The sequence below is a fragment of the Lathyrus oleraceus genome, chromosome 1, assembly GCF_024323335.1.
Source record: "Lathyrus oleraceus cultivar Zhongwan6 chromosome 1, CAAS_Psat_ZW6_1.0, whole genome shotgun sequence".
Lineage (NCBI taxonomy): Eukaryota > Viridiplantae > Streptophyta > Magnoliopsida > Fabales > Fabaceae > Lathyrus > Lathyrus oleraceus.
Genome location: NC_066579.1, coordinates 401,441,226 through 401,449,231, shown reverse-complemented (window position 1 = coordinate 401,449,231; position 8,006 = coordinate 401,441,226). Strand labels below are relative to the sequence as shown.

Here is an 8,006-nt window from a genome sequence, read left to right as displayed (position 1 = left end):
TGACATCTTCCTTGTGGAACAAAATCTTAAGGGTTTTCAAGGGTCCTTTCCTTTTCTCATTACCTGGCCCAGAAATCAAGGTACATGTACTTGAGCTTTCCTCCTTGAGTGTTGGTGACCTTATGTCAATCAATCCTTGCAGCTGGAGCTTAAAACTCTTGCATTCCTCGATGGAGTGCCCCATTGTTCCGGTATGGTAGCCGCACTTGATCTTTGGGTGATCTTCTTCAAAAACTAAGCTCTTTTTGTTAATCAGCCCTCGCACCAAGGCTTTTAGCGCACAACAAGAATCTAGGTTATGTCCCAATGCCCCTTTATGGAATTCACATGTTGCATTTGGATTGTACCATGGCAGGTGTGGTGACACAGGTGTGAGAGCTCGAGGGGTTACCAAAGTATTTTGGATCAGTAGTGGGTAGAGCTTGCTATATGGCACCGGAATCGAGTCATTGTGATCCTTGTTCCCCTTGTTCTGATTCTGATTTTTGTTCTGAACCTGGCTTTGGTGACTTTGAGGAGCAATAGCCAAAGGATGTTGATGATGACGCCTTGAGGGAGGTCCACATACTGGTAGACGAGGAGTTGCCATATAGCATTTCCCTTGACTTGGGGTAACACCAGATGGATGTGGCGTAGTAGCTCTCTTTGTAGTAGCAGTGTATATTGGGTGACCCTCTTTTCCCAACTAGACTTGCAGGGTTTCCAAGACCCATCTCATTTGGCTCTTCAAAAGATTAAGTTCCTCCTTCAGTGCTTCCTGGCTTTTCCTTAGCTCGTCCATCATATCTCGAGACATGGTTCTTTGTTCTAAACGCGTGTTGAGGATCACTTTGCTGATCACGGACAAAGGATGGATGAGTTTTTTTTGTATTTTGTCTGGAAAATGACATGCGTTATGATGAGATGCAGATGCAATGAAATGTGAATGAATGCAATGCAAGCCATGCATATTTGTGTTTTTTTTTCAATACACGGGTTCAAAAGTCCGAGGTACTGATAAATTTGATTGCTTTTCCAAAACGGGGTTCTCACCGGGTATGATCTAGGGTTACAAAGGTTCCTAGAGTCATGGATCCATTAGACTGTTTGCTACCTGCGGCAACTTACTTGCCGGGCATCAACTCCATCTAAAGAATCTACTCTAAGTGAGGTTCTCGCATCAATCCAACGAGAAATACATCTCGCAGACCCACACTACGCAACCATCTTTCCTAGTTGGGCAAAGAACTAAGGTTCTACAAATGGTTCACAGAGTCATGGATCCTAAAGAAAATATTGAAGCTTACGGCAACTTACTTGCCGAGCGACAACATCCTCTCAAGAATCTACTCTAAGTGAGGTTCTCGTACCGACCCAACGAGAAATACATCTCGCGGACCCGCACTACTCAACCTCGTCCTATCTTATGTTTTTACTCGAGACTCGGGTAGAAAGTCTTTCCCACAAGGTTTGCAATCAGAGTATCCAAGTACCAAACCATAATCGAACCAATACAACAGATTCATATCAATATGACAATAGAGATAGTAAAAACAATAATGAAAAGCCACATAGATAAACAAACAAAGGCACACAAACGACCTAACTAGGCTTGACTCACTTAGGGATTACCCTCCCCAGCAGAGTCGCCATTTGTCGCACCTCGAAAAAATGGGGATACGACTTCAAAGCGAAGCGCGATCGCACGCTCGCAATGATGGACTGAACAGAGTCGCCACCGAACTTTATTTATTCCTAAAAAGGAAAGGGGAAATATCGATAAAACCCAAGACAAAAGAAAGGATAAGATATGGTCGTCGCAACCAATATCAGGGTTCGGGAGTCGATTACGCAAGGGGAAGGTATTAGCACCCCTCACGTCCGTTGTACTCAACGGGAACCATTAGGTCAGTTGTGTGCGTTAATGTTAGTTTGAAATGTTAGACTTTTCGAATTATTAGGTGGGAAAGAAAGAATAAAAGAAAGGAAAATGTTTTTGGATTTTTGACGAAGGACTAAACCTAAGTTTTTTATTAGTGGGCCTGACAAGATTTAAAAATCCTGCTCCTACGTATCTCAAAAGAGAAATCAAGGCTTACGTAGTTCTGGGTAGAAAAATGTTTGTTTGTTGGTCGATTTTGAGCGAAAGCTATACTGTATTAATCGACATAAACATTGTTTTACCCAAAACAGATGAGGAGTGGACGCGTACCACACATCGAACGGATTTATAAATCTACATTCGGAAAAGCGTCATTTATCTCTACTCAACAATCGTGGCCGAAACATTGTTTTGTATCATCTTAAGACAATATACCTTTCATTTATGAAAGAAGATTTTCGATTAATCGCACGGCGGCGAGAAAAGAGTTTGATTGGTTGGATGTATTTTGAGTGATGGCGAAAACTTGGATGAGCGAGATATACATCTCGAATCCTAGCCTCAGGAGTGCATGGTATACACCATGTTCCATTTCCATCTTTATCGAAAAAGTATTAAAGTAGGAATTAGGTATTTTGGAATTTTGAAAGACGAGTACTTATGACCTACAAGCTCTTACAGCTTGGGTCTAGTACTCGGGACTACGTCTGGACATTCCACCCAGGCAGCCTGTTTCTTTCCAATATTGCTAAGAAAATGATTCGAATATTTATGAATGTTTTGGAGGGAAGACGAATATTTATGGCTTGCAAGCTCTTACAGCTTGAGCCTAATATTCGGGATTACAACTGGATATTCCCTCCAGGTAATCTTTTTCTTCCAACTTTATTAAGAAGATGGTTTGAGATATTTACAGGTGTTTTGGAGAGAAGACGAATATTTATGGCTTGCAAGCTCTTACAGCTTGAGCCTAATATTCGGGATTACGACTGGACATTCCATCCAGGTAACCTTTTTCTTCACGCTTTATTTAGAAGGTGATTTGAGGTATTTACGGATATTTTGGCGAGAAGACGAATATTTATGACTTGCAAGCTCTTACAGCTTGAGCCTAATATTCGGGATTACGACTGGACATTCCATCCAGGTAACCTTTTTCTTCACGTTTTAATTAAAATGATTTTTGAATATTAGAGTGTTAAAGAGAAGACGAATATTTATGGCTTGCAAGCTCTTACAGCTTGAGCCTAATATTCGGGATTACGACTGGACATTCCATCCAGGTAACCTTTTTCTTCACGCTTTATTAAGAAAATGTCTTGAATAATTCACTTAAAACAATTAAAATACCGAGGTTTGAAATTATTGAAAGTTAAGTTGATGTTGCTTAAGAGCTCATTGTAAGAAGGCCCAAGAGTAAGCCACGTGAGGTTGATGGCGATGCTTAAAAGCAATCGACTTACAAGGGTATGGAAATGGACTCGACATTGAATCGAGAATTATTTGATTTTAGTGGTTAAAAGTAACTTTGAATGATAATTGAAATGGAGGTGAAATAAGTCAATCAACATCTAACAATAAATAAAATAATAATAAAAAAAAATCAGTTGATAAAAAAAATGATTAAAAAAAAATTAATTAAATTAATTAGCATTAATTACCAAAATTATTCAATTGAAATCAAATAACTAAGTCAATAAAAATTAAATAATCTAAGTTAACTAATTAATAAAAAATTTAATTAACCGAATAGATTAATTAGAAAAGAGAACAATAGGTGACAATGCCGATTTAATGGGTGTGAAATGGCGACGATGTGCTCAAAACCGGTTTGCACATAATGACAACATGATTTATATCATCCGTGAGATTCCAACACGGTGAAAGTGTTCCCTCAATTTATCGAAATTTGGCGACATATCAGCATGAAATTGCCGAATCCGCGGGCAAAAATAAATTTGTACAACTAGTGCATATAGATAGAAACAAAAGAAAACCATAATTATTTACATATTTACTCCTCATTTAATAACCAATAAACATTAATAAACACAAAGCAGACCAATAAAATAAGAATAAAAATAAAAATGGTGCACTCTGTCTATCGAAATGTCACATAGCCCGAGAATAGAGAGAGATCAAAGCAGCTACCATATCATAAAAAAATGAAAAGGAAACAGGCTGAACATAATAAAGGCAGTAGAGTGAAACGAGGTATACACCCCAGGAAACAAAGAGTCCATATTTGAGTATGATACTGTACCGAAAAAGCTAAACACAAAAAGCCCATAAAACAACGCTTAAAACCACGTTTAAGTGAAATGAGACAAATAAGGAGGAAGGCCACTACCTTTCGTGGATCCAATAGCAGATGAATCGCCTGTGGGAGATATGTTGTTGTTCGTCAAAGAGCGACACCTTGGTATATCATCGCGAGGTCGGAATGAAAGCGAAGACGAATCAGAAGCACGACATCGGCATGCGTTTCTGTAGGGCAAACGGTAAGTTTTTCTTTCTCTCTTTTCTATCTGATTTTTCCTTTGTGAATAGTATCGACGCCCCTTCTTAAAAATTAGGGTTTTTTCTGAACTGTAGCCGCTCCCTCCCTCTCAAATATTTTCGTCTCCCTTTTTATCTATGCAGCTTAGGGTTTCGGTTTGATGCTCAATGGTCCAATGGAGAAAGTTTTCAGAAATGCTTTTGGATGCTCAGAATTGGAGTGCCTTCTTTGATCATTGGACTCGGAAAGGTAATCTGAACCACACTTTCTCCAATTCTTTTGTCTGGATGCCAAATTGGGAATTTTTGGAATTTAATGCTTTGCTGTTAATCTTTTGTTACCGCAGTGAAAAAGGTTGCAATGGTGAAAACGTGATTTGGTTTGATCTTTGCAGGTTATGGCTGGTTGATTTGTTGTTTCGTCCAATGCTTCCACCCAATTTTCCGGAAGATTCAAAGACGGTGTTGATTGCCCAGTTAAGGATGCTTCGCGAGGTTTTGCCCAAGTTGCTTTGATTGGAAAAGGTTGTAGCTTGTTCTGTGGTCCTGCCGTAGGAAGCTGATCAAGGTAAGAGGTGAATGTATACTGATTTGTAGGTATTGCCGCCATGAGTCCGGGCTGCTGTTATGCTAATTATCGTTTGTCGCAGGTTGGGGACGAGGTTCATGGCAATCTGCTCATGTTGCAAGTGGGTTAGATGCAGGACCTGATGGTTGCATTTGACCTTGGCAAGGTTGTGTTGCAGTTGGTAACAACTTTCTAATCTTTCTTTTCATCCTTCTTTAGAAAAAAACGCTTTAACACTTCATATTTCTTCTTCTACAGGGTCATAAAACCTTTCAAGCAGTGCCATGATAGTAGATTTTCCGAACATATGAGAAAACAGTTCTTATCGAAACAATTGCTTGCTCAGCAATCCCAACAGCAACACCGTAAGACTCAATCAATTTCATTGTGACATCCAGCATCATCCTCCCGAACGCAAGCGCCGGAACAATGAACATGACAGATAGTGGTATGGCTGCCAATGCTAGTCTCCATGAAAGTACAAACGCAAAGATATGAAAGAATGTTGACAGGTAAGTCACGCAGTCTGATATCTTCTCGCACAAGGCAGATTGGGCTATGTTTGCATCTGAGGAGATGAGTGAGACAACTTGGTATGTTGTGAAGAACCGGCAGTTTGCGTGTCAAAGAAACCAACTTCTTGCCTTAAGATTGAATTTAGGTATTCCATTCTCATTCTTGAAGCCTGTCTCTCTGCTTCAACTTCCATGGTAAATTGTGTCCTCTTTTATGAAGTTGAAAATTCTGATCTCTTTGAAATCCTTTGTTGCAGACCTCACATATGAATCTATTCGTTGCCATCAGTGTCTTCAGTGATAAAGCTATAACTTCAGCTCCCAGGTCTGGATCGCCAGGAAGGTTTCTCCTTCTCTTAGGTGGAGTCTCATCATGAGTTTGAGTTTGGAACGCAAGGACTCATAACATCATCCGTGTCTTTAAACATGCTTAGTTCTCACGTGATTTCTAGTTACGGTAAAGAACTTCAGAATCAAGGTTCAGCTGCCGCTTCTGAAATGGAGATAGAGAAACTAAAAAGCGATTACCAAAAGTCTGTGCAGATGGTTAATCAATGGAAGAAAATGTATGAAAGCCTTCATCAATTTTGTGTAAAAAGAGCTGGTTGGTCAAGTTATTCTAGTCAGGCACGATTTCGGTCTTTGAGGTAGAATATGTATTTTATATTTAGCATCGCAAAGTTTCCTAGTGCAGTTTGTTTTCGTTCCCCGTAGACCAATTGATAATTGTTACTATCATTAATATTGAAGTCCATTCTGTTTTTGAAGAGTGATGAATTTGTGGTTGTCTTGCAAAAGTTGGCATGTTCCTACTACAGATTTCTTTAAATTAAATGTATCTGTTATTCCACTTTTATGGAATGTGTCCTTGACAAACTTCTTGTTTGAACATTGTTTCAGGGTTGGAAAGATATATTTGGTTTTAACCTTGCAGCCATGGATCATATCCAGGTTTGTATAAAATATTCTTATCTGTTGCTCACCAGTCACCATTGATAGTAAAGCTTATTCAGTTTTTGAATGATCTTTCAGCAATTGTTGGCTTCAAGATCAGATGCCCTTTTCCAAGATGCAAGATCAAAACTGCTTGAGATACATGCTCAACAATCCAAACGTTTACAAGACAGATCAGACACCGGAGAATTCTTGCGGAAGAAGAAAAAGAAGGCATAAAGTATTTTGTTTTGTTCCGGTCATGATCTTGAGCTGAATTAGTATATGTATTTGGTCTGGGGTGAGAGAAATCTCAGTGTTTCTCAAAAGCATAGCCAGCAATGTCAAACATGACTGCATTAAAGGACTGATAGAATTCACTGAACTTTGGGCAGTATCCAGCGCAGCAGACTTTATTCTCTCAGCATGCACTTGAAGAGATGGTAAAGGCAATTTGACCAGTACAGTAAGGCATCCAAGAGAAGCAGACAATATGTCCTCGTACTTCGAGGACAAACCATCACTTAATAGCTTGACAAAAGGATCTAATAAGGATAAAGCATTTTCATCTTTTAAACCCTTCATACATTTATGTAATATTCTAATACCAAACACTGTTATCAGATGTGAGCATAATAGGCCGCTAGCAACTACACGGCTTGAAAATATTTTTAGCATTAGTACGCCTATCCCTATCTTCCAGTTTTGTCAACTTATTCTCATGCCAACCAATTTCAATCTTTAAGCCATCCTCAATAATGCCATAAATAAAGACAAATAGATCAGTCTGAATCTACAGATGGATTGCTTTCAATACCAGCAGCTAAACTATGCACAACATATTTTCCAATCTTCCTTTTACATTTTGCGAGACATGTTTCTTCAAATGAGCAGTCACTGGTGCAAGCAGCTTTAGCGCATTGTTTTTGAATGTTACATTTTGGGCCACTAATTTCAAGCTCTCAAATGACTTTTTCTTCTTTGTTTCCTTCATTTTTGAAGCTATCTTTTCCACTAAGTGCACTTGAAAGACACTTGGACAAAATAAAATTCAGTGTGTATCCTAGGACATGAAGTTCATATCCTCGCTTTAAGGTAGATCGCAAAACCTTAACAATGAATTGCAAGTATTCTAATCCAAGTTCTTTCAAACAAGCAGCCAATGCAGACCTAGCTTCATCATGAATGCTTTCTAGACGATTCTTTAAGAAGTTTGAAATTCGATGAACGATTGTTGGAAGATATGTGTCCATCATATCACCTGGAAGTAACTTAAGTAGTTTCAATGCAGCAAGACTGATATTTACATTGACCTTTTCTGAATCTGAATCCATCAGCTTTTGTATTTTAGGAAGCACAACTTTATAGAGGCACGTCTGTATATCTGTGTTCACATCAGACACACCAAAGTTTCTTATATTAACTGAAGAAACAATGTCACTGATCCCCATGTCAGAAACACCAACCAAAGCTTTCTTAGGTTCTTCAGTGTGAGAAAGTTCTGAAAAGTGAAATTTATCCAAAATAGAACAAATGAGGCAGCTCAGTGATATCAAGTTCAGTTATGAAGCTCAGAATAGCTTTCCGATGACAAATACTTGCTTTGTTTCGAGATGCAAGTCATTTCAAC

At 38.8% G+C, this 8,006-nt stretch overlaps 1 long non-coding RNA gene across 1 annotated transcript; it reads left to right on the top strand.

The window, feature by feature from the left end:
• Window positions 1–6,186: 6,186 nt before the first annotated feature.
• LOC127075163 (uncharacterized) lies at window positions 6,187–7,042 on the top strand. Its single transcript, XR_007786227.1, has 2 exons — window positions 6,187–6,394; window positions 6,476–7,042. It is a non-coding gene; the product is annotated as an uncharacterized LOC127075163 (long non-coding RNA).
• The last annotated feature ends 964 nt before the right edge of the window (window positions 7,043–8,006 follow it).